Here is a 27,421-nt window from a genome sequence, read left to right as displayed (position 1 = left end):
ACGACGCTCTGACTCACCTCTGAGTCACTGCACTGCCTGCTGCTGCGTTCAGGTACTATGGAAATAAATGTATATTATGTATCTATACATGATACACAGGATAGCTTACCCACGCGGGAGTCTTCCCAGAAGGGGGGGGCACCTGCGTCGGTCTACACAGTGTAGGCCTACTGTCTATTTTACTGTAGGCCTATTACCAGTATTGGAGGAAGTATTTAGATCCTAGGCCTACTAATAGGTCACCACACTGTAATAGCCTACTAGGCTACTCTGTTACAAGTAAAAGTCCTGCATTAAAAATGTAACTTAAGTAAAAGTATGTATTATAGTAGCCTACAAGTATGCTACTCAATGCAGAAAAACCCTCACATTTTAGAAACTGAAAACAATCACAACAGTTCCGGTAATCAACAAATTGGCTTATCATTTTAGCTGTACCTATATATTGCTGGGTAGTTTAATTGATGATAAAACATAATATTTCTTAGTTTTATAGTTTTCTGTACAAAAATCTTAATTTTAAAGTACTAAGTAGCGCAACAAAGCAGGCAGATTAGTGTAGTGCAGTACAAAGTACAATATTTCGCTCTGAAATGTAGTGGAGAAGAAGTAGAAAGTGGCATTAAAAAATAGACTCAATTGGCTATAAGCAGCCTACCTCCTACTTAAGTACAGTACTTGAGTTAATGTAGTCTACTTAGTTACATTCCATCCCTGTGGATTATATAAGTTATTTAATCGGCTTGTCAAATTGCTTTGCCTATTTAATTCTTCCACAACCGGTGGTAGCCTAAAAGATCCATAAGTAGGCCAACATAAACCCTCCATTCTTAGCTAGGCTAATGTTTCAACCATATAGCTCAACACGTGAAAGGACATGTGTCCTATTCAATGGTCGCTAAACTACGCCAAAGTTAAGGCAAACTGTAACTTATAATCGCTTTCAGCATCGAAACCCTATAGTGAGCCTAATTGTTATTAGGCTAGTGGGTTTATCGTATTTACTATCTGTCTCATGGTACTTAAATGCAGCACTAGACTGACATTAGAAGTGTTGGGCTGATCTTACGTGGTCTATTACTTTTTAGATAAAAAAGAAATTAGACATGTCAACAGTAGCGGAGTGAGCTTTCTGCCGTAACAAAGACATCTCTTTGTAATCTATTTTCCTCTTTTAGCACCGTGCTGGACGGACCTGCCATAGAGGGTGAGTGTCTGAACTGCATCTTGAACTTTTGTTATTGATGTAACGTGCTCTGGCTTGTGATTGTAAGATTCGCGGTAGCCTACCTTGTTTTGTAGGGTGGAATAGTATGCGCTTTCTCCTTATTGAAGCAATTTAAAAATTTTCATAAAGTCGCTTGATATGGTCAACATATTATAGAGGGTGCCGTTACAATTAACGGGAGGTAGCCTTGCCACATTGGTCAACGCTTTCACAAGAGGGAATAAGGCGCATCGTGGGATTCCCGTCACGGACTATCAACGTAGCCTACCAGCGAAATTGTTGTTTATTGACTCTTGCTTATTGCTTAAAGCTGATAGCTATCAACCTAACCCTAACCCTACTCGATAGAACAAGGCTTCATACCCATATATTCTACATATTTAACCGAAGCTTCTCTTCAAATCGGCATACATCTGACACAGCAAATATGACTCACTAGATCTTAAATTTTGGAAATTGTGACTGTTGTACCGACATTCTTCTATAGAAAGAGACAGTTGGGACTACCGTGACAAACCGGGTTAATCAATTTTAAAAGTTATAATAATATGAAAATGTGTTATCTTTGACACATTATTTGAATGCCGAATTTATTAAAGGATTGTAAAGATTAACATAGCCTACATGTTAATCTGTTGTAGGTCAAATGTTGTATTCTCTCATTGGCAAGATCAATAACTTGCTATTTTTGTCAGGGAGATCCGTTTTAAAAGCTTTCACAGGAGTGTAAACATAACCTGTCAGGGTTAGCTGGCCATGGTGGAACGTTACTCTTGCCGTTACTCTGGTCGCATTCGCCACTACTGTTGCCTGCATTTAACCAGTTATACCAAGTTAAATTACCTGTCCACTGTCCCTAGGCCTACTCCCCTAGGTGTCTTTGATGTTATGTGTTGCCATAGCAAGAAGTCTGACTGACAGCCAGTCATCCAATCATGACAATCACATACCGGGGAGCTTTTTGAGTCGTCCAATCATGATTCACAGTTTACACGGCTGCCATATTATTGAATATTTAACATTTAACGTTCAAACTTCTAAATACACGCAAGTCATGTCAAGTCAAGTGTCGAGTCATTAACTTACAAGTCCAAGTTATACATTTTTTGTCAAGTCTAAGTCATCCAAACGGGGACTCAGTCGACACCAGGCTTTGATGAGTAAGTGTCATGAACTTTAGATGGTAGGAAACAATATTGTAGAATAATAAGAAGTATTGGCTACTCTATAGAATATTAATATCTATGTTATTGTTAGTAAGATAATAGGCTAGTTGTTTTTTCTCCGTTGTGACAGTTTTACTTTTGTATCGTTTTTGAAAAAAAAGTTGTATTATTTGGTCAAGGCATAGAAACAGGAAGCTTAAACACTCACGTTTGCACGTACACCCAAACTGTTGTAGTAATGCTGTTGGAATGTTTCTGTTGCGGTTTCATTGTTTTGTCATCATAGGTGTAATTTACGGGGGGTCAATAATCAAAACTGGCCAAATTATAATGTCCATCCATCCATCCATCTTCATCCGCTTATCCGGGATTGGGTCGCGGGGGCAGCAGCTCCAGTAGGGGACCCCAAACTTCCCTTTCCCGAGCCACATCAACCAGCTCCGACTGGGGGATCCCGAGGCGTTCCCAGGCCAGGTTGGATATATAATCTCTCCACCTAGCCCTGTGTCTTCCCCGAGGCCTCCTCCCAGCTGGACGTGCCTGGAACACCTCCCTAGGGAGGCGCCCAGAAGGCATCCTTACCAGATGCCCGAACCACCTCAACAGGCTCCTTTCGACGCGAAGGAGCAGCGGCTCTACTCCGAGCTCCTCTCGGATGACTGAGCTTCTCACCCTATCTCTAAGGGAGATGCCAGCCACTCTCCTGAGGAAACCCATTTCGGCCGCTTGTACCCTGGATCTCGTTCTTTCGGTCATGACCCAGCCTTCATGACCATAGGTGAGGGTAGGAACGAAAATTGCCCGGTAGATCGAGAGCTTTGCCTTCTGGCTCAGCTCTCTTTTCGTCACAACGATGTGATAAACGGAATGTAATACCGCACCAGCTGCTCCGATTCTCCGACCAATCTCACGCTCCATGGTCCCCTCACTCGTGAACAAGACCCCAAGGTACTTAAACTCCTTCACTTGGGGTAAGGACTCACTCCCTACCCGAAGAAAGCACTCCATCGGTTTCCTGCTGAGAACCATGGCCTCAGATTTAGAGGTGCTGATCCTCATCCCAGCCGCTTCACACTCGGCTGCGAACCGATCCAGTGAGTGCTGAAGGTCACAGGCCGATGATGCCATCAGGACCACATCATCCGCAAAAAGCAGCGATGAGGTCCCGAGCCCACCGAACTGCAACACCTCCCCGCCCCGACTACGCCTCGATATCCTGACCATAAATATTACAAACAGCTCTGCTCAGCTACCTCCACCAAGGAGGGCGTGTCAGCTGGATTTACGAGTTCCTCAAAGTGCTCCTTCCAACGCCCTATTACCTCCTCAGTTGAGGTCAACAAGGTCCCATCCTTACTGTATACAGCTTGGATGATTCCTCGCTTCCCCCTTCTGAGGTGGCGAACGGTTTTCCAGAAGCACCTTGGTGCCCACCGAAAGTCCTTCTCCATATCTTCTCCGAACTTCTCCCACACCTGCTGCTTTGCCTCTGTCACGGCAGAGGCTGCAGCCCTTCGGGCCCGTCGGTACCCTGCAACTGCCTCGGGAGTCCTCCGAGACAACATATCCCGGAAACACTCCTTCTTCAAGCGGGCAGCTTCCCTGACCACCGGTGTCCACCAGGGTGTTCGTGGGTTACCGCCCCTTGAGGCACCTAAAACCCTAAGACCACAGCTCGCCGCCGCAGCTTTAGCAATGGAAGCTTTGAACATTGTCCACTCAAGTTCAATGCCCCCAGCCTCCACAGGGATGTCCGAAAAGATCCGCCGGAGGTGTGAGTTGAAAGTCCGTCGGACAGGGGCCTCCTACAGACGTTCTCAGTTTACCCGCACTACCCGTTTGGGCTTACCAGGTCTGTCCAGAGTCTTCCCCCACCCCCTGACCCAACTCACCACTAGATGGTGATCAGTTGACAGCTCTGCCCCCTCTCTTCACCCGAGTGTCCAAAACACGGCCTCAGATCAGATGAAACGATTATGAAATCGATCATTGACCTTTGGCCTAGGGTGCTCTGGTACTACGTACACTTATGAGCATCCCTATGTTCGAACATGGTGTTTGTGATGGACAATCCATGACTAGCACAGAAGTCCAACAACAGACAACCACTCTGGTTTAGATCAGGGAGGCCGTTCCTCCCAATCACGCCTCTCCAAGTATCTCCATCATTGCCCACGTGTGCATTGAAGTCCCCCAGCAGAACTATGGAGTCCCCTACTGGAGCCCCATACAGGACTCCATTCAAGGTCTCCAAGAAGGCCGAATACTCCGAACTCTTGTTTGGTGCATATGCACAAACAACAGTCAGAGTTTTCCCCCCCATCCCCTGCAGGCGTAGGGAGGCGACCTCTTGTCCACCGGGGTAAACTCCAATGCAGCGTCACTCAGCCGGGGACTTGTGAGTATCCCCACACCCGCCCGGCGCCTCACACCATGGGCAACTCCGGAGTAGGACAGAGTCCAACCCCTATCCAGGAGAACGGTTCCAGAACCGAGACTGTGCGTAGAGGTAAGCCCCACCAGATCTAACCGGTAGCGCTCCACCTCCCGCACAAGTTCCGGCTCCTTCCACCACAGAGAGGTGACATTCCACGTCCCCAGAGCCAGCCTCTGCCGCCCGGTTCTGGTCCGTCGAAGCCCCTGACCTTTGCTGCCACCCATGTAGCAGCGCACCCGATCGGGCTCCGTGGCAAACCCGGCCACCAGACGCTCGCTCACGAGCCCACCGTCTGGGCCTGGCTCCAGACGGGGGCCCCGGGCTTCCTCCAGGCCGGGTCTCTCTATCCCTTCCTTGCTCAACTATTGAAGTCTTTTAACCATTCTTTGTCTGGCCCTTCCCCTGAAACCTCTTTGCCATGGGAGACCCTACCAGGAGCACAAAGCTCCAGACAACACAGCCCTCAAGTTCATAGGGACACACAAACCTCTCCACCACGATAAGGTGATGGTTCCCGGAGAGGCAAATTATAATGTCCTTTACATAAATGAAGACATTTGCACCATAAAGTGATTATGACCATGAAGGCACACATTGTTTCACCAGAATGCAGAAAATGTGTGTTTGGAGTTCAAAATGTTGGTGGTATCCCCTCATCTAGACGAGAATGTCCCCTGTAGGAAAAAATACAGAACACCTCATAACACAATCCATTACTTAAGATTTAGTGGTTCTCAACATTTTTAACATGTAACTTTTTATGATGAAACAGCATCTAGTTGGTCCATATGTTTCAAATGTCTATGAGATGTGAGCAGTTTCACCAAAGAGTGGAACTTATCAAATGGTCTCCTTTAAATAACTGTTTCTGGCCCCAACAGGCAAAATCATCCATTATTAAAAAAAATAAATAATAATTTGTGCTGCAGAACCTTTCTTCTACCCTATGCCCTTAGTGAGATATGACTAGAATAATACTGTATATTAAGTAATTAGGGCCACCTGACCAGCTATAAAGCTATAGTATGAACAGTTTCATAATGTCATATTATATAATAGTATACAGTCACTGGACCCATTTTTCTGTTAACAATTTTACTTTTATTTTTGATACTTTAAGTAGGCTACATTTAGCTGGCAATGCTTCTGTACTTTTACTTAAGTCTTTTGAATGCTTTACTTGTAGTGGTATATTTATACCTTGTGGTAATGGTACAATTACTCAAGTAAGTCTAAAAACCTATCACTGTACTCATGATGACTTTCTAGTTCTTGACATATGGAGAACCATATGGTCACATTTTCGTCTCTGAAATATTACTCTAGGGATTTCTGTACAATATGTGCGTATATACAGATATTTTCAATATCCCTGTAACATGTGTTAACTGTTGTATGGGTACTGCGTCAGTCACCCTGTCTGGCACATGTTGGGCAGGCCTGGGTGATTCTGCTGCCGTCAAACGGCCACGGGGCTGACGGAACTTTTTCAACGGGATTACACAAGAAACCAGGCTTCTAATTTAGCAGCTAATCCAGATTAAGGTGCCGTGGTTGGTCTGTGTTCTGTGGCAGACAGAGTCAGCAGACAGAGTCAGCAGCCGTGTAGCGTTCACTGTCTCTGTCTGGAAATAGAGATGACACATTCAGTACCCTGAACTAATGTCGGGACCCCACATTTGAGTTATTAAAGTGCCCATATTCTGCTCATTTTCAGGTCTGTAACTGTATTTAGAGGTTATACCAGAATAGGTTTACATGGTTTCATTTTTAAAAAACACCATATTTTTTTTGCACTGCACAGTGCTGCAGATCCTGTTTTTACCCTGTGTGTTTAGGTCTCTGTTTTAGCTACAGAGTTACTTCTATACTATCTTTGTTGGGAGTCGCACATGTGCAGTAGCTCGGTAAGATCACATCAGCTAGATAACTCTTTCTCCAACTTCGGTCAGTCCAAGGCAGGATTAGCTGGGAGACTTCTTCTAAAGGGCCACTTGTGGAAAACCTGCAGACCAGGGACATGGAAGTAGTTCTTTTGGAGATTATGGTCAACTAGTGTGTGTTGTAGCAGTGTTTTGCCATTAACAACGAGCTAGCATGCTAGCGCTAACATGCTACGGTTAGCCACCTCGTCTCAGCTAGTGACGTAGAAAGCTGTGCAGATTTTGAACAGCTTACCCGGAGACTGAAGACAGAGGACATTCAGAAACCGTCTCTCACTCAAAACAGCATGGACAGTTTTTTTCCCCCAAGTTTGAATGTGTGTGGAAGCACCAGAGACACAAAATAACACCCAGAGTCCCGAAAAAGTGATTTTTTTTTCCTCAAGTTTCTTCACTTCATCGTGAAAGTAAACTGAATTTATTTGAGTTGAGGACTAAACAAGACTATGAAAATAGTTACATTAATTATTAGTCGCAGTCCTATCTTGGAATAAAATTGGCAAGTGCTTCCCCTGCCAGCCTTAACTGTTCATCCACAATAGTAAACAAGTGAAGCATGGGTGAGTTTGTTCTGACACAAGCAAATGAACTGAACCTAATACTCCAGACTTCTAATAACCACTCCACAAATGAGCAGTTACTGCAGCTCGAAGTCTTAATGAAACTCCTCAATTAAAAACCTGAGCGTCTCGTCTCATAAGTTTTACCTTTGGCTGCAGACAGCTGTGGTGAAGAAGGTGTTTGGAGACACCATCCACAAACATTTCAGGCTGTGCACCAGCAAACTTGTCTTCTTAAAATGTCCTTAAACAGGACACACTCCAACTTTCTTACTCGGTTTACGTTGTTCTGAAGGGCTTTCACCCATATCCATTGCATCATGCAAGTATGTTATAATCATGGCTGTGCTAGGCTAAAGAAATTTACTGTCAATTAACACATGATTTTGTCAACAAATCGATTAGCTAATTAATCAACAGATCTGTAAAAAAGGAGTTTCTCCACAAACAATCATGCAAAAGCACCACTTTAAATCTTGTTTTAACATAGATGTGCTGATATGTTTCTTCAATATAAGTCCTTAAGCAGAAAAAAGGATTTAAAAAAGACAAAAAAAATCTTTGTCAGCTAAGACCAAAAGGACTGATTAATTGAGTGATCGACTAAGAGGATATAATATTATCTTCTGTGGTGAAAAGTATGTATTTATGCATCATAGAGTGGGATATATAAAGTTTACCAACATAAGAATAGGCCACCTGGTGCCCACATACCCCTCCGACCTGTGGTCCTTTGCTGCATGTCATTCCCCCTCTCTCTCCCCTTTCATGTCTAAAACTGTCCTATACAAATTAAGGCTTGAAAAAATGAGTTTTTCTTTCTTTAACAAAAAAACAATATAGCACTCTATGAGCACTCCTGAGTTTGAAACCGTTAACTGCTGTTTAGCACTTCTGTTTTTTCTGACCTTCTCAATTTTCAAGACCTTCAATATGGAGACTCTGACAGAGAGACAAAAAGAAAGACAGAGAGAGAGGGAGAGACAGACAGACAGAGAGAGAAAGCGCGAGAGAGAAAGAGTCAGAGAGCGCTCTGTGAACTATAAATAGACAGTGGGAGAGTGGCTGTAATGATAGCATCACCACACAATAATTCGTAAGTAGAACCAGCATTGCACCATACTATAGCCCTAACGGCGAACAGGTCTCCCCTACGTATAAGCAGGGTTATCTGGGGAACCTGAGCCTCTGACCCTCTGCTCAACTTCTCTATTAATCTTGTTAATATGAACCTGTGGGTAAAGGAGCATGTTTGACTCGTGCCTGAACACTGAGAATAATCCTTTTAAATTTGTAGTGTACAGGGTCTTACTGGTCAGTCAGACAGCAGGCGGAGGTGGGGATCATGTTGTGGGCTTTAACCGCCATTTGTTGAATGTCATGTCAGATCCTCATAGCCTGCAATAATATTACTATAATCCAACCTGATCTCACAGAATTCCGTGAAATGGACACGGCCACTTAACTCAAAACCTGTGGGCCCCTTAAGTTAAGGAAAAGGTCGTGGGGGGGCTTACGGTTTTGGTGACACACGGGAAGAACGGGACGGATGGGTTAAGGAAAAGTAGAAAGCGACTTTAATAAAGAATTACACGCGGACACAATCCCCGGTCTCCGGTGAAAGTCCTGTGTTTTTGCCCCCATTTTTGAGCTATGAGTTTTATTTTACTCAAATATTGTTCACAGAGATGTCTAAATCTGTGTTAGTGAGCACTTCTCCTTTTCCAAGATAATCCATCCACCTCACAGTGTTGTATATCAAGATACTGATTAGACAGAATGATTATTGCACAGGTGTGCCTTGGGCTGGCCACAATAACAGGCCACTCTAAAATAGGTCCAAAAACCAGTCAGTGTCTGGTGTTAAGATTAGGGTAAGGGTTAGGGTTTGGGTTCATCCGTGAAGAGAACATCTCTCCAAAGTGGAGAGAGAGAGAGAAAGAAAGAGAGAGAGAGAGAGAGAGAGAGAGAATGAATTGGAGTATCTTTCTTAATACAGCCCATGCACACCACTTCAACAGGTAGAGCAATCTAAAGCTTTAGGGGAGACACCCCAGGCAAAACCATAATTTTAATATTTTGAGTTTTTGGGCTATTTTTCTTTCATAGCAAGTCTTCTTTGAGACTGTTGGGGGGAAAATCATCCAAAATACACATTTAGGTGTTTACTTTACTAGACTATATGTATTTGCACCTGCAAAATGCAAAATGCATTAGATAATGCCTCATTTGCATATTTTAACATAACATTTCAGAAAACTTTTGATATAAAAATATATGTCTTAATGAAAGTAATTAACTGGGGAAGTTTCATCCATGTTTTCTGTAGTTATTTTTTTACCCTGTCTATCACCTGTAATGTCTTGCAAAATGTCTGATATTTTATAATCCATATATCTTTAAAGGCCGTTTTCTCAAAATGGGTTTTCTCAGACTCTGAGCCAGGAAGCTCCACTTCAGTAGCACTGACATACACCAAACCTTCCAGTTTCACTCCTATCAATATTCTGAAGATTTTGATAGAGGGGTTTGTTTAGATATCATTCATAGCCTAATTTATGATATATTTTATACCTACAAATGTGGCGAAAATAGATTTTTTTTTGTGGCTGCTGAAACCATATTCTGATTTATGCAGTGATAAAAGGAGATATAAAAAATCCCCTCTGTAAAAAACCTTGTTTATGTCAACAAAATGTAACAAAAAAATTGAACCTGTGTTCAGATTTCTGCTCTGGAAATGTATGCAAATAAACACACATTTAATAAGATAATGCTTCATTTCTATGTTTAAACATTAAATTATAGAAAACTTGTAATACACAAGATATTTGTTGTAATATAAGTAATCAACTGGGCAAAGTTCATGGTAATATCTATTAGTTTATTGTTTTTCCCTATTGATGTGCAGTGTCTCACCCTTGGGTGGCAGTAGTTTAGTCCGTAGGGGAGTTGGATTGGGAACCGGAGGGTCACTGGTTCAGGTCCCCATATGGACCAAAAAGTACGGCATGTGGATTGGTGGCTGGAGAGATGCCACTTCACCTCCTGGGCACTGCCAGGTGCTCTTGAGCAAGGCACCGTACCCCCCCCCCCCAACCGCTCGGGGCGCTGGTTCAGCAGGCAGCCAACTCACTCGGACATCTCTCAATTAGTGCATATATAGGTCCTGAGCATGTGTGTGTAGTTCAGGCCTGTGTGTGATTACTAACAAAGTGTGTACGCACAGTGTAAATTGTAATTTCCACACCGGGGATTAATAAACAGATTAAAATTAAATTAACCGGGCTAGTTCTTAGTTACAGTTGACAGGATTGGACAATCACTGTTCAGAACAATTTAGCAGACAATGAATATTCCAGAAAGACTAAGAGAGCTTCTGTTTAGTTTTCTTTGAAATCATGTGCACTTCTACATCCAGTCAAATAAAAAACACAAGGTGTTACAGTGATTGGCTAGTAGGAACATAAACTAAACCAAATACAACTCTTTCATCAAATGCAGTGTATTTGCTCCTATGCCGATTTTTGACTTAAGATGTGAGTCAGTTATGGGTGTGAGAGGTCTTCATGTCAACAAACACCATCACTTGTCAATCCACCATCACAATAAGCGATCTAGTGTGTGTATGAGAATGTGTGTGAGTGTGGCAGCTATATCTATATCCTCAGTGCTTTTACTTTGAGCAGTGTGTTCACCATCACCCCACCCCTTCAGGCACTGACCTCTTTTCCATTATCCACACAAGCAGCACCTTTCCTCGCTTCTTTCCTTTCCTTTCTCTCCCAGAGTGTGTGTGTGTGTGTGTGTGTGTGTGCCACCTTATTTACCTTTACTTAATGATCAACTGTGGGGGCGCCTGGCTAGCTCACCTGGTAGAGCGTGCGCCCCATGTAAACAGCATTGCTGCATGTCATTCCCCCTCTCTCTCCCCTTTCAAATCTAAGCTGTCCTGTCAAAGGCCTAAAAATGCCACAAAAAAATCTTTAAAAAAGAAATCAACTGTGAGGTATTATGAGGGCAACACGAGAGTTTTTTTACACACTTATGTTTGTTTATGTGTGGATCTGTTGTGTAAAATATGTGTGTTTTTTTAAATAGTTAGAATACTTAAAATATAGTTATGGGAAGTTCATTTTTTACTTTGAAGATTCCAATTTTAGGTCAACCTTATAAGCTTTTTTCAGGGCTTTCATTCATGTAACATGAAGCGCTTGAAGCACGTTTTGGGCGTGTACAAATCCCCATGCAGCTGAGTAATTTATTTTGTCCATCATAAATCTGGCTCTTCACACTGGATGTACAAAAGAGCCGTTCCCTAAGCCCAGGTAAATGTGACTTTACATAGCAGGGCTATTCAACCACACTGTTCTGGGGGATCCATTTTCTGAATGAAGAATGAAGAATGCAGACGTCACTGGCATGCTCCAACTACATCATTCACTATTAAGTAGCTATGAGCAGGAGGCGCTGGTAAAGAAAAATGGGCTGGGGCAGCTGACTCTTGCCTTAGGTTGTTTTCCTAAAAATTTGCTCATGTTCAAATTGTGCTCTTGCGATAACTCTGTATTTCCATGGTAGTAGCATGCGGTAAAATGCTGGACAAGAGGCATGCGTGCAGACGTTAATGTTATTTTGTGTAACTTGTCAGCTTTGTGTTTTTGCAGCTTAAAATGATCCCAAACTTCTGTCGTTGTCTCTTGCCTGTCTCTTATTTTAGCCCATCACTATTTTCGCTCTCTTGCTTTATTTTGTAATCCGCGCCGCCATTCTTCATGGCATGTGTCCAGTAATAATCGTCTGTGCAGAAACACAGCGGTTTTAACAACACTTTGATCATTTTAGATATTCATATTATTCAAGTTACTCAAGAAATAATTTCAGCCCTAGTCTGTAGGATAGGATTTGTAGGTTTGGGATATCTCTGCAGAACCTCAATACTTTTAGTTTGACCCATATTTTGCCTTAAACAAATATTGGGCCCCCCTGCAATTTGGATATTGCACTAGCCCATATTGCGATTTCAATAAGATTGTGATAATTGTGCAGCCCTAGTATTAACCGTCAATGTTGTCAACACATCCAGGACGTACTTCTGTTCTTCACTTTAAAATGGCATGATTTAAAAACTCCATATGATGCAGTGTAAGCTCCTTAATTTCTACTTTGAATGTAAAGTTATACCGCCCGCTGAGCATTGCGCTAGCGTTCTTACTGCATAAATGTCCCTTTTGTACACTAATTAGACCTGTAAATGTCCATGTACGTATACGAAAATTAATAGATTCTTAGATGTGTACTTTGGGGGCGATCGGCCAGGAACAGCACAGTGAAAAGATAGGAAATGGCAGCAGACTGGTGGTGTCCGGATCAAGCCAATAGCTGCAAATATTGTCCGTAATATTGTACATTTAAACAAGTACAAGTGATACAAACATGTGATTTAAAATGTAAAATTCTGTTATTGGAGACAACCTTTTAGCTCCTACAGGCCTCATAATATAATCATGATTCATTACAACATTACGCATGTTGTTTTCTGCGGAACATAGAGAATGTTTATGGTGTATCACAATGCACTTAGTATCTAATGACTCTGGAAGTATTGCACTGCAGTCAGAGATCCCGAAGAGACAAGACTAAGTATGGATTGGCGTGACACATAGAGTACATGCAGAACACACACGCAAACACACACACACACACACACACACACACACACACACACACACACACACACACACACACACAAACACACACACAAACACACACAAACACACACAGAGCATATGACAGAGGGATATGTTTGATGTCCTCCACATGAATGACTGAACAGAAAAATCTGCTACAGATCAAGACAGCTAAAAGTCATGAGAACTGACTTCAGCTACCTACACACACACATACACACACACACACACACAAACAGGGGGATCGGATGTCAAAAGAGCAGCGTTTGCAGAGCAGGCCTCTTAACGAGAGCCAAAAGAACAAAGTATTAATAATAAATAAGCCTGCATTAAGAGAGAGTATAGATAGATAGATAGATAGATAGATAGATAGAAAACGCTTCATATTTAAATTGAGACACATACACACACACACACACACATACACACACACACACACACACACACACACACATACATACACGCACTCTACACAGACAGCTCCTGGAATAATATGTCTAATGTGTGTTTGCAGATACAGTTGGCACACACACACACACACACACACACACACACACACACACACACACACAAGTTGAGTACAGTGACTCATTGCTCCACTACCTGTATTATAGTAGTTAGTGTTACATCATGTCCTCCAGTGAGCATTGAGCATGCTGTTCAATGCTCACTATCAGGTTTAGACTCAGAACAAAAGCAGTTCAACATTATGCATTAGAATCACCATGCTGGATACCATATACCAATACCATATCATTTGGAGTACGAGGAGTTAAAATGTTTCTTTTTTTATTGAATGCACCACCCACCAACTCAAAAGGATGTAGATTGTGACAAAATCAAAAAGTAATGTACAATGCAACCAGAAATCTTCATGAATTATTGAAGGCTTCACATAGTCACGTCTGAGCCATCAATCTGATCAATTAATCTAATGTCAAAGATTTAGCATCCGTGACGTCACACATTGGTTTGTGGACTGCTGTTTGGAAGCCTCAAGTTTGGCGTTACGATCGTTGCCATCTAGTTTTTTTACAACCAGATGTGACCATTTTTACAAGAGGATGGGGCTGGGGAGCCAGTGTTGTTTATGGTTGGTATGACGCTATGGTAAGCTAAATACTAAAGGGGGAAAGTTGCATTATAATTGATGCGTTCTTATAGAACCTGCACAAATTCTAGACAATGCACATTAATTATTGCATTTCGTTGCCTTGTAACTGTACCTGTGTAATGACAATAAAGTTGAATCTAATCTAAATCAACATTTCTGTAAATAAGCCAGTGTTACCCAGTCAGGTAATTTTCAACTGTAGTCCTAGTTTCCGAGCATATACAGTATGTCTTTATGGTAGGAAGAAACAGGAGCACCTGGAGGAAACCCACGCAAATCTGGGGAGAACACACAAACTCCACACAGAAAGGCCTGGAATGACCTGGATTTGAACCAAGAACCTTCTTGCTGTGAGGCAGAAGTGCTTTGTTGGTTTGTAGATGGGCTGATTTATTCTCTGCTCTAATATACAACAACTATCACTCTCGCTCTCACGTACACACTAAGCACTGAGCTGTTCCTTAAAGGAGCTACGCTTCTTTTATGACACGACGATAGCCTGCCATGTTTTTAGTCTGAAAGTCCCATCCATCCAAAAAATGCTTTCACACTAGAAACAAACCAGACCATGGTTCAGTTTATTCTGGACCGAGACTGGACCTCTTTTGTTCAGACCGATATTGGGATATTTGGCTTGCAACTTCTGTATGAGTATGGCCTAATGATGATATACACTGTTATACAGTGATGTGTCAGCTTGGCAGCCTTTCAAGTGGCTGATATCTTTGTCAATGGTACAATGTAGCATTTGGGGAGATTACTGTTTGGGTCTCTGACTGAGTGATGATGTGTTTAACACAGTAATTTTGGCTTTGCGTGGAAGCATGTTGTGTGCTTGGTGTGACAGCTTCACCAATTAATGTTACACACAGCTGGTCGTGAACATATAGTACACATATGGTGTTTTGATTCTCCTCGCCTTTTTTCCATTATGAAAAAAGTCACTGGTACCTGCCAATAGGTACTTTTTTTAGTATCACCTCCGTCCAGGTTCCAAGCGAGCTGAGGCAAAAGGTGACGTGAAAACCTGCAGACTACTGATTGTTCAGAGAGAATTGTCACTAAACACCGCGTTATCATTGCTAGAGACAGACGGGGGGTGTCCTAAACATACCCGCCATTTTTAAATAGTTTCGCCAGCGGTGTGTTTTTTGATGCCTCCATCTTCTTTGAAACTACATTTTTAGAAATTATATTTGTGTTAGGAAACCTGCAGATTTTCACTACAGTGACTACACATTGTCATTTATCAATTCAGTATTTGCAGATTAGGCTGTGTGAACAAGCTGTACAGAAACCTAAATAACTGTACAGTAAATTACTGTGTGTGTGTGTGTGTGTTTGTGTGTGTGTGTGTGTGTGTGTGTGTGTGTGTGTGTGTGTTGCATTGTGTTAGCTGGGACTTGTGCTGGGACAATCTGTTTTGGACTGAGCCAACTGGAACCAAACTTGAAACTGTCGCACTGTTGCTTGCTCTGGAGGGAACTACTAGAACTGTTGGGTCCTTGTAAATTCTGAGTGTGGTCTAGACCTCCTCTATCTGTAAAGTGTCTCTAGATAACTCTTGTTATGAATTGATACTATAAATAAAATTGAAATTGCATTGAATTGAAACCAACCTTGACCACTCTGGACTAGCATGAGTTCAGGTGGAATGGACTGGACTCAAATTGTCTTAGATTGATGTTTGAGTACCGTGTTTGTACGGGAGAAGACCAGATTACTCTGGACTGGATTCAGTTCACATCATTTACTCCCAATTTTCCATCCCATTTGCTGTTATGTTTCTAAAACCGACAGAAGCATCTCACATTCTCAGGTTTTCCAGGTTCCACGTGTTGTTTCCAGAAAATCTCTCTTCATTTTACTTTCCCTTGGTTTGTTTGAGCAGTTTGGGCTTAAAAAACGTTGGAAGCAACATTTTTTCTTACAGGTTTGGTTTGGCTCACAATCACAGTGCTTAAGGAGAAAGTTAACCTAAATAATTAGTAGTCTGGTTAGTGTTTCCCCCCGCCAGTCATTGCCCTGCCCCGACTGCTTTCCCTTCAGATTTCATAAAGATTCACTTAATTCTTTTAACAATAGCTGCTCCGTTTCCCTCCTTCTGCTACAGCTCTCCCCTAACTAGCTACTATAGATCTCTGTTTTGGTGTGTTCATGTCTTGGGCATTACAGCTACAAATGAAAAAAGGAAGTAAAAAAAATTAAAATATAGAATTTATTAGAACCTAGCAGTGTGTATTGACATCCACATATTGCAAAATAGTCTAGATGTGGTCTGTAATACATATAAAGCTTCTTTTTTTTGGCGCAAAAAAATTCATTTTGAAAAAGGCAAATAGAGAGAAACTATCCTAGGCTTGAATTTAAGAAGCTTGGTCATGCTGTTTACGCTTTTGCAGGTACGGTAAACGTTTCCATGGTAACACCAAGTTTGACCAGTCAGAAGCTGCGTTTGAAACCGTATCACGGATATTCCCTATCACGGAAATAGTGTGTTCACTATTTTGAAGTGGTGTTCAAATTCTCCGCAGTTCATTTCATTCAATATATAGTCCACTATAAAATACCCACAATGCACAGCTAATTTGAGTGAACATACGATGTACCCTACATTTTACTCCGGTATACCACAAAGCAATGCAGCCTCAGTTTCTAAACTGGAAATATAACATGCAACAAACATTGGCTTGAAGAAGTTTAAACACTGTGAGTGCTACAAGCTGACTCCCTAGCTTAGGACTTCAAAGTTCTTTTGTACTCAACACAAAACGGCAGTGAATAAAAGTCTTGAATCCAAAGTTCTTCGTTTGATCGTTTACTTTAAAAAAAAATATCAAAACATAAAATACAAAAACTTAGGATCATTACTTTTCTTATAAATTAACTGTAATTCTGTGTAGGTCAAAAGACTTTGTTGCTCAAAAGTCCAGTGGCTTCTGGCTGTTTCGCAGGGTACTATTTCTTTTATACTACATCTAGCAGCCAATCAAATTACCTTATTTCAGGTCACTGGTAAACTCCAATTTCTACGTTCTATTTTAAACACAGGTTTTGTCAGATATTACAAAAATAAACTCAAAAGATTATTTCCATAGAAATGGCTTCAACACACACCATTGCTAAAGTTGACTAAAAAGAGGAATAAAAAAATATCTTTTGGAAATTGATCCTAACATTCATCCTATTATCACATACCCTTCACCATAACAATTCAGTTAGCTTAACAGCTGGTTTGATTTGCATTGAGAGCTGATCTTATGGAAAAATCCCCAAGTCTATCTCTATGTACGATGAAGGGTATGTGTATGTGGCTATGGGTAGATATATTATTTTAATTCCAAAGGCCAAGGAAACTTTATCAGGATGCATAGTACCCTGATCCATGAAATAACTGGCCTTTAAAAATAAAAATCCGCCTGCTTCTATGGAAATTTAAAACGGGGGTGTCTATGCCCCCTGAATTTTAAGGAAGAACATTTATTTAGATACAATACATTATTCATTCACAAAGAAAATTGGTGTCCTTCAAAGCTTGGATTTCCAAATTTTTTAAAAAGTATGGCATTAATGTTAATGCCATCTTTCCATCAATGCCAACTGTTGATTCTACTCACCTCCTGAGTGCTTGGTTTTTCAGTGACGGATTAGTAGTGACGTAAGTTATTTTTTGTTTACATGATGCTTGGCGCTCCCCTCATCACACAAATAACCGGCACATCTGACACAACAATATTTTCACTGAGTGTCGATATCTTGTTTGGTCGTTCTTAACATAGTTCACTATTTAAACTATATAGGGAATAGTGAGTAAGTGAATGAGGGAACAGTTTTGAACACAGCTGCGGTTACGCTTAAGATTGTGGGTATTGTAGTATTTCTTCATAAGATTGTGTTTCGTTCTTCAAACAAGTCTGATTTCATATGGACTTCTAGTATTTAAAGGGGCAGAAACTTTTGTTTCACAACCTTGATTATGGCTAATAATTAAAATCCTTATGAAGAAAATCAATGGGATTTTTACTTCAGGAACCACACTGTTGAGCTCAATGGGAGCCCCGGTTTGGTTAGCAGTGTTTGTCCTGTTTGGGAGTCTCATTAGGAGGGATTTAACGATGCATTGTTTAAATTTATAACCAATATAAAAACCAAAAAGACATAAAAAACAAAGAAGTGCGATGAATCTTTTTAATGGCCTACAGCGTAACCTACTTTTGATTTCAATTGTTCGACGTCAGACGTCACTACATCTTCCAAGTTGATTTATCTGAAGAAATGTTTTTGTTCATGTGGGATTGGTTATAAAAAATCTAATTATTCATTTTGTATTTAAAGATTTGTTATTTAAGATAAAATACAATTTCAGTTGCACTTTTGAGAAGGGGACAAATCTGTTGTTTTGCACTGTTAATATACATGAAGGAATAGTTTTCAGTCATTTGTCCTGCTGAACGATAAATTGTTTTCAATTTGAAATTGCGATTTGGAAGAATGCAATTAACTAATCGTGAAGGCAGCGATTAATCAAACGTGCAATATTTAGTTGAATGTTTGGTGTATGATTTTTATTCCTCTTTTTACTATTATATTTACTGTTTAAAAGATAAATGATGGAATAATGTCACAGATTGTTTACTATATCCAGTGAACTTTTCATTTATCTTTTATAACTTTATTGAACATGATCCTAGAAGATGTAACATGTAGGCTGCTATTAAACTGAGGCATATCAAAAATTTCAGCTTGCAAGAATTTATTGGAATTGTTTTTGTATTATTATATCTTTAGCTTTTGTGAATAATGTTCTGTGTTTGACAAAAACACTAATTTCCATGTTCTCATCCTTGCATAAGAATACCGTTTCGATTGTGTCACATGTTATAATGCTCCATAACATGTCAACTAGTCATTAGTAGTTCATTATGTCAAAAAATCATATAGGGAGCTTAAAATGGTGACAACTTCTCATCGGCTAACTTGGGTGGGTTGGCAGTTTTTAAAGACAGTAAACAGTTTGTTGGAAAGATTACCAGTGTCATTGTCATTTAACAATTAAGTGTCACTGAGATTTCTGGTCATTTAATTGGATGGTGAAAAACACTACTAACAGATGATGGAAAACTGCTGATTTCTCAGAACATACTGTGTTGGTTGTATCGTACCCACTTTCATGTAAAGGTAAATTTATTGCGATACAATTGAAACCATTTTTTCATCATCACTACTCAACTGACTGCGACGACTTAGCAATGTTCGGAGGTTTGTTGAAAGCTTTCTTCAATACTTTGGAAAACATGACAGAAGAGGCCATTAGTGGAAAAGAAATTCACAAAATGACTCCTGAAATACAGACCTACAGACCTGTGATCGTCACACACTGATGATATATCACAGAGGATATGGGGGGGATTCAAAATAACAACGGAGCTCTGTTTTGGTGCTCAGTGTCAGTTTTTATGTATGTGCGTGAATGTATGTGTGTGAGAAACCATAAACACAAACAGTGCATTTACTCGCAGCGTTGTGTCCACTTCTTTTTGGGACCAACACATGTTCATTTGTTCTTCTCCAAATATGTTTTTTGTGTGCAGAGCAGAGTGTGGACAAAGGACTGGGTGTCTGGAGAGGGTGCTGGGGAGGGGAGACGAGGATGATGGGTGGGAGTCTGGAGGAAGGGATGATGGGTGGAGTCTTAAGGGGACGGCCGGCTGGCTGGCTGTGTTCATGAATGTGACTTTGGGAGGGGGGGTCAAAGGTGGGGGTTCTGAGTGTGTGTGTGTGTGTGTGTGTGTGTGTGTGTGTGTGTGTGTGTGTGTGTGTGCATGATCTGCATATCTGTCTCCATGTGTCTAAGAACATGCATATACTTATTTTCTAGTGAACCCGTTTCTGTGTGCGCTCTGCCTGCCTTCATAGGCTTCATAGGCTGTGTGTGTGTGTATGTGTGTGTGTGTGTGTTCTTTTGTTTTGCTTTGGGTTGCTGGGTGATGGGACCAGCTGGGAGGGCTGAAGCCATTCACTTCCCTTCTGCTACCCTGAAGGCAGCCAGCAAGGAGGGAGGGAGAAAGGGAGAGAGGAAGAGAGGAGGTAGAAGAATGAAATAAAGGGGAGAAAAGCAAGGCAGAGGTGGAACTGTGCGTGTGGTGGTGGTGGGGGGGGTTACCTTATTGCAAAGAAAGAGATTGAGAGGGAGCGGCTGCAATCGGATGAAACAGAAAGAAAGCGACAGCCAAAAGAAGAGGGGCGAGGAAGTTTTGACCGAGCTCAGTGTGAATGAAGAGATTCATGAAGGAAAGAGAGGGGGGGTTGAGGGAGGGAAATTGTGTCAGGCTGAATCGTGATAGAGCAGCGGAGCTGACTCAGCCAGTCTGGTCTGGCGTAGGAGGGAAACAGCAAGGGAAGAAGTAATAGATTACTCTGCGTATACTGTTTTTTGTGTATCCACATAAAAAGCATTAACAATAAGAAGGCTATAGCTATATATTGATAGAAACTAGTAACTGTGCTCTGTTACGCAAAAACATGAAGTAGGATAAATCTGTTTGCTGCTAAGGAGTGTGACTGTTAGTCTTCTGATGACAACAAAAGCAAAGAGACAGTTCTGTTTTGGATCTGATAACATGGAATAGTACTTACTATATTCTTCCACAGTGTTGTTTAGGTTACCTTGTACATGTACGGCAGTAAAGAAAATCTGCAAACTTTCCCTTTGAATCAGGTATCCAGTTAAATACATCCATGAGGATAATTGCTTTCTCAGTCAATACAGCACACACTGGGGGATTTTTATTTATTCAATACTTATACCATCAGTATTTATTGGACATTCACATTAAATGTGCCAATTTTCCCTTCAACCCATCGTCACTGTGATGTAAGAACTGTGTTTTCAAGTGTATCCAATGAGGAGAATGTTTTCTAAAAGAAAACATCCATTTTTGGATGTGGAAGGCGGCCTTGTGTGGACGGAAGGCCAAAGGAGACAAAACCACGCAAATTCATCTTTAGAGTGGAAATCCTACATCTCAGTGACAGTGACATCTCAGATTAGAGATTTTGTTAGCTAAGAGATCTTATTTAAATCCGGTCTGGTGTGTTATGGTGGTTCAATGTGGTTCTGTTTGGGGGATGTGTAAGGGTGGTGAACCTCTACCTTCTAATCCAAGCTGACCTCTAATAAATTATTTAAGTTATTTCAATCTAATAGACTGTTTTCTTTTGCTTGTGTCTATCATTTTCTTCTTTTAGCACATTGTTCTCACTGTATTCCTGATAAACAGGGATGTAGCGCTATTTGTTGAAGTACCAGAGCACACCTATGATGCACATGCACACAATTTAATTAGAGTGGAACTATTATGCTTTTCCGTATTTTCTGTTTTTCTACTCTCGTCTAAGTGTTACGCAAACTCCAAGCCAGTATTCATGGGCATTCTGTGATTGTTGTGTTTTTAGTGGCTGTTGTCGTAAGTTAAAGCTGAGATAGAGTGATTGTCAGTCTGGTACAGAGCTCAATGTGAAACCGCAAGTTTGACTTCCTCATAATGGCAACATGCAATATAACTTTGGCAAAACAATCCACTGAGATAGAGTGGCAGTCAGTCAGGTACAAAGGTCTGCGTGAGCACGAGCTTCTATGACTGTCAATATAGCCATCATCTAACGTTAGCTACTCCGCTCACTACTAATCACTATGTGAGACAAGCGTCTAGCTACATTGTTGGATGCTGCAGTCTCAGCCTGGCAACCTCCGTGAACTTAGAGTCTGGGGAGGAGGGGGGAGACAACTTTCTCCAGTATTTTGAATTTGTACTGCGGTAATTATTAACCAAGTGAGAGGAGAAGATAGACATCTTCCAGACCAAAGCTTACGGACAATTTTCAAGATTCAATGGCAACAACACGTCTCAACAAGTCAGTTCTTGAGATGGCAGAAACAAAGAAAATCAGTGAGGAGGTGAGGAGACGGAGATGGAACTGGATCGGCCATGTGCTGAGGAAGGACGGAACGGACGACTGTGCTGTGGCCCTCGGGTGGACACCTGAAGGAAGAAGGAAAAGAGCCCGCCCAAAAACAACTTGGTGGCGAATGGTGGAACTGGAAGGTAACGGTGCAGGCTGGAACACGTGGAATACAGCACGACGTGCAGCTGCAAACCGAACCCAGTGGAGGAGTGATGTCCAAGCCTTGTGTGCCTCCTGGCACGGACAGAATTAACTTAACTTAACTTAACTTAACTTAACTTAACTTAAACACTAGCTGTCAGTTTTACATATTGCACCGTTAAGCTAGTCCCAAAGCCTTGGGCTTGGGTAAATCCAGACAGCTAGCTAGGCTATCTATCCAATTGGAATTTTCTGTTGCACAACTTAAACTATTTTTAAACATACACATGTCCCACCAAAACAAGTTCCTTCTGAGCCCATTTTGAAGCTGCACCACGGCTTTTCTCCGGTGCACCGCCCTATACGATTGTGATTGGTTTAAAGAAATGACAATAAACCAGAGCACCTTTTCCTCTAAGCAAATGCTATGTGGAATAGCCAGACACTCCTCCAGTGCGCTTTGGAGGAGGGTGTCACTGCCCAATGTAAGGAGAGCGCAGATTTGAGTTGCGCATGTGTCACTTTGCAACAAGTAGTTAGCATATAAGATGCTAACGAGGGACTTCTGTAATGTAAATACAGTAAAAATGGACTTACTTAACAAAGTTGGTTCACTTATGGCTACAAGTTAGCGATCAAACCGCAAACCGTTTACATCTGAGCATGCGCGACTCAAACCTGCACTCTCCCAACGTTGGGCAGTGACAGATGGTCTGGCAAAGCAAGAAAAATTACTTCCAAAACACTTCCTGTTATGAAGTATTTTGTTTAAAAGCCTTTATTAACTGTAGAAAGTGCTGCTACAATCTATTAGAATCCACTGCTAACTACAGTTGCTACGTGCTAATGCCAGATAGCTGTAATCTTGGTGGCCAGTGTTGGTCATTTCTCCCCAAGTTACATTAGTGCTGGAACATATCCGGCTGTGTAGCATTTGGTTAAGAAACCTTTATCTGTGATTTTTGCCCTGTGTCATGGCAGTTCATGAAATGGTCACGTTTGCAAATCGTGACCAAGTACACTTAATAAATATGAAAATTGTGACATGTATACTAATTAATAAATCAAAATAACGAGACCATTTAACGAACTACACCAGGCTACATACAGAGGGAATACAGGTGCAGCAGCCATGGGCAGTATTAGAAAAAAAAAACTGTAAAAAAAGAAAAAAAACATATAAAAGCATGTAAACATGTTTAGTAGAATTGCAAAATACAAATTGTATGTGACCACTGTTTGTGGCAAGTTTACACAGCCTTTGCCTTTGCCATCCACCCATCCATCCATCTTCATCCACTTATTTAGTACCGGGGCGCTCGGGCGGCAGCTCCAGCAGGGGACCTCAAACTTCCCCCCCCTAGCCACATCAACCAGCTCCAACTGAGGGATCCCAAGGACCACAACATCTGCAAAAAAGCAGCGATTGGAACCTGACCCCATTGAACTGCAACCCCTCCCCACCCCGACTACGCCTCGATATCCTTTCCATAAATATTAAAAACAGGATTGGTGACAAAGCGCCCTGGGAAGGGAACCCCTCACCCCATACTCCGGCAGCACCTCCCACAGTGTCTCCCGGGGGACCCGGTCATACGCCTTCTACAGATCCACAAAACACATGTAGACTGGTTAGGCATACTCCCAAGCCCCTTCCAAGACTCTTGCAAGGGTGAAGATCTGATCCGTTGTTCCACGACCAGTACGGAATCCGCATTGTTCCTTTTCAATTCGAGGTTCGAGTATCGGCCGAACCCTCCTTGCCAGCACCTTGGAATAGAGTTTACCAGGGAGGCTGAGAAGTGTGATACCCCTGTAATTGGCACACACCCTCTGGTCCCCCTATTTGAAGAGGGGAACCACCACCCCGGTCTGCCACTCCTTAGGCACTGTCCCAGACTTCCACGCAATGTTAAAGAGGCGTGTCAACCAAGACAACCCCTCCACACCCAGAGCTTTCAGCATTTCTGGACGGATCTCATCAATCCCTGGGCCTTTGCCGCTGTGGAGTTGTTTGACTACCTCAGCGACCTCCAAGATCGAAAGTCCTTCACCATGTCTTCTCTGAACTTCTCCCACACCAGCTGCTTTGCCTTGGTCACAGCAGAGGCTGCAGCCCTTTGGGCCCGTCAGTACCTTACAACTGCCTCCGGAGTCTTCCGGGATAACATATCCCGGTAAGACTCCTTCTTCAGTTGGACGGCTTCCCTGACCACCGGTGTCCACCAGGGTGTTTGTGGGTTACCGACCCTTGAGGCACCTAAGACCCTAAGACCACAGCTCCCCGCCGCAGCTTCAGCAATAGAAACTTTGAACATTGCCCACTCAGGTTCAATGCCCCCAACCTCCACAGGGATGCACAAGAAGCTCTGCCGGAGGTGTGAGTTGAAAGTCTGTTGGACAGGGTCCTCCTCTAGCCGCTCCCAATTTTCCCGCACTACCCATTTGGGCTTACCAGGTCTGTCCAGAGTCCTCCCCCATCCCCTGACCCAACTCACCACCAGATGGTGATCAGTTGACAGCTACGCCCCTCTCTTCACCTGAGTGTCCAAAACATACAGCCTCAGATCTGATGAAACGATTATAAAATCGATCATTGACCTTTGGCCCAGGGTGCTCTGGTACCAAGTACACTTATGAACATCCCTGTGCTTGAACATAGTGTTTGTTATGGACAATCCTTGACTAGCACAGAATTCCAACAACAGGCAACCACTCTGGTTCAGATTAGGGAAGCCATTCTTCCCAATCACGCCTCTCCAAGTATCTTCATCATCACCCACGTGTGCTTTGAAGTCCCCCAGCAGAACTATGGAGCCTCCTACTGGAGCCCCATACAGGACTCCTGTCAAGGTCTCCAAGAAGGCCGAATACTCCGAACTCCTGTTTGGTGCATATGCACAAAAAACAGTCAGAGTTTCCCATCACCCGCAGGCGTAGATAGATAGATAGATAGATAGATAGATAGATATTTATTGATACCAATAAAAATGGGAAATTACAGTGTTACAGCAGCCCACAAATTATACATACATACAATATACATGAAATAATAATAGTAATAATAAAGTATAAGAATATAAGAACAAATACTTAAATATATACAAAATGGGAAAACCAAATGTGCAACTGCTTAAGTAATATGCTAAATGTATGCTGAAATGTAAATGAACCAATTGTGCTGGTTGCCCTTATAGCAATATTGTGGTGTCTAAAAGTCTCACCTAGCACCCAGGAATGACGTGTTGAAGGGTTTTATTGCCTGTGGTAGGAATGATTTCCTATAGCGGTCTGTGCGGCATTTAAACTGTAGGAGCCTCTTTGAGAAGCTCTGTTGGACCAATGTGGGGGTGAAGAGGGTGGTCAGGGTTATCCATGATAGATAACAGTTTGTACACTGACCTCCTCTCCACCACAGCTTCAAACGTGTCCTGTTTGCAGCCGATCACGGAGCCAGCCTTCCTGATCAGTTTGTTCAGTCTGTTTGTGTCGCTGGCTCTGATGCTTCCGCCCCAGCAGATGGCGGAGGAGAACAGAGCGCCGGCCACAACAGACTGGTAGAAGATCTCCAACATCCTGCTGCACACACTGAAGGACCTCAGCTTCCTCAGGAAATAGAGTCTGCTCATCCTCTTCTTGTAAACAGCAGTGCTGTTGACCTTCCAGTTCAGCCGGCTGTCAATGTTGACACCCAGGTATCTGTACTCCTCAACCATGTCCACGTCACTTCCCAGTATGCAAAGGGGCTGCGGAGCCGTTCCCTTCCTCCTGAAGTTGATCACCATTTCTCTGGTCTTATCCACGTTCAGCAGCAGGCAGTTCTTACCAGACCACTCCACAAAGTCATCCACCAGTGCCCTGTACTCTCCCTCCTGTCCATCCCTTATACACCCAACAACTGCAGAGTCATCAGAAAACGTCTGTAGGTGACATGACTCTAAGTTGTATTGAAAGTCTGTGGTGTATAAGGTGAACAGAAAAGGAGACAGCACAGTCCCCTGTGGGGTACCCGTACCACTCACCACCACATCAGACAGAACACGGTCCAGGCGGACAAACTGTGGTCTGTCTGTCAGGTAGTCAGTGATCCAGGAGACTATGGACGCACCGACACTCATCAGCTGCAGCTTCTCACCAAGTAGCAGTGGCTGGATGGTGTTGAATGCACTGGAGAAATCAAAAAATGTGATTCTCACAGTGCCGCCACCGCCATCCAGGTGCAAATGAGCTCGCTGCAGAAGATAGATGACAGCGTCGTCCACTCCCAGACGAGGCTGGTAGGCAAACTGTAGAGGGTCCAGAGAAGAACTCACCTGCGGGGGCTTATGAGTATCCTCATACCCGCCCGGCGCCTCACACCCTGTGCAACTCTAGAGTAGGACAGATTCCAACCCCTATCCAGAAGTCTGGTTACAGAACCGAGACTCTGCGTAGAGGTAAGCCCCACCAGATCTAACTGGTAGCGTTTCATCTCCCGCACAAGATAAAGCTCCTTCTCCCACAGAGAGGTGACATTCCACGTCCCCAGAGCCAGCCTCTGCAGCCCGGGTCTGGTCTGTCGAAGCCCCAGACCGTTGCCACCACCCATGTGACCCCACTGGTTCCTCCCACAGGTGGTGGGCCCATGGGATGGAGAGAGAAGAGCCACGTAGCTTTTTCGGGTTGTTCCCTACCGAGCTCCGTGGCAAACCCGGCCACCAGGCGCTTGCTGACGAGCCCACCGTCTGGGCCTTGCTCCAGACGGGGGCGTGTCCACCGGCCAGGGTCCCTCTTCCTTGTTTTATCATAGGATTTTTGAACCATTCTTTGTCTGGCCCCTCTCCTGAGACCGCTTTGCCATGGGAGACCCTACCAGGAGCACAAATCTCCAGACAACAAAGCCCTCAGGTTCATAGGGACACAAAAACCTCTCCATCACGATAAGGCGATGGTTCCCGGAGAGGTTAACTTTTATTTCTCTTTTTACAATTATATTAATTGTTTTTTTTCATAAGAGAAATGCTTGAATAATTTCAGATATCCCTTACTGCTGGAAATTAATTTCTAAGTTCCTCACATAGAGAGCAAAGAGAGCAAGTTATGATGTGTCATGTTATTATGTTCTGTTATGGTTTGGGGTTTTTGTTGGGGTATCTTTCCTGTTTGGCCTTCCCTGTGTTTTTGTCCCGGTTTTCCCG

At 42.6% G+C, this 27,421-nt stretch overlaps 1 protein-coding gene and 1 long non-coding RNA gene across 2 annotated transcripts in view; one reads left to right on the top strand and one right to left on the bottom strand.

Moving 5' to 3' along the window:
- Positions 1-1,025: 1,025 nt before the first annotated feature.
- The window catches only part of sertad2b (SERTA domain containing 2b), a 53,827-nt gene continuing 27,431 nt past the window's right edge, over positions 1,026-27,421 (top strand). The window contains exon 1 of the mRNA XM_034899277.1: positions 1,026-1,207. The gene's annotated coding sequence lies outside the window, so the exon portion shown is untranslated. The remainder of the gene's footprint in view (positions 1,208-27,421) is intronic.
- LOC117960976 lies at positions 22,156-26,991 on the bottom strand. The gene is made up of 3 exons (XR_004660278.1): positions 26,918-26,991; positions 24,446-24,447; positions 22,156-22,167 (listed from the first exon to the last, which is right to left on the bottom strand). It is a non-coding gene; the product is annotated as an uncharacterized LOC117960976 (long non-coding RNA).

This window comes from Etheostoma cragini, chromosome 17 (assembly GCF_013103735.1).
Source record: "Etheostoma cragini isolate CJK2018 chromosome 17, CSU_Ecrag_1.0, whole genome shotgun sequence".
NCBI lineage: Eukaryota > Metazoa > Chordata > Actinopteri > Perciformes > Percidae > Etheostoma > Etheostoma cragini.
Note: the sequence above shows the minus strand (reverse complement) of the source record. Positions and strands in the feature narration are given on the sequence as shown.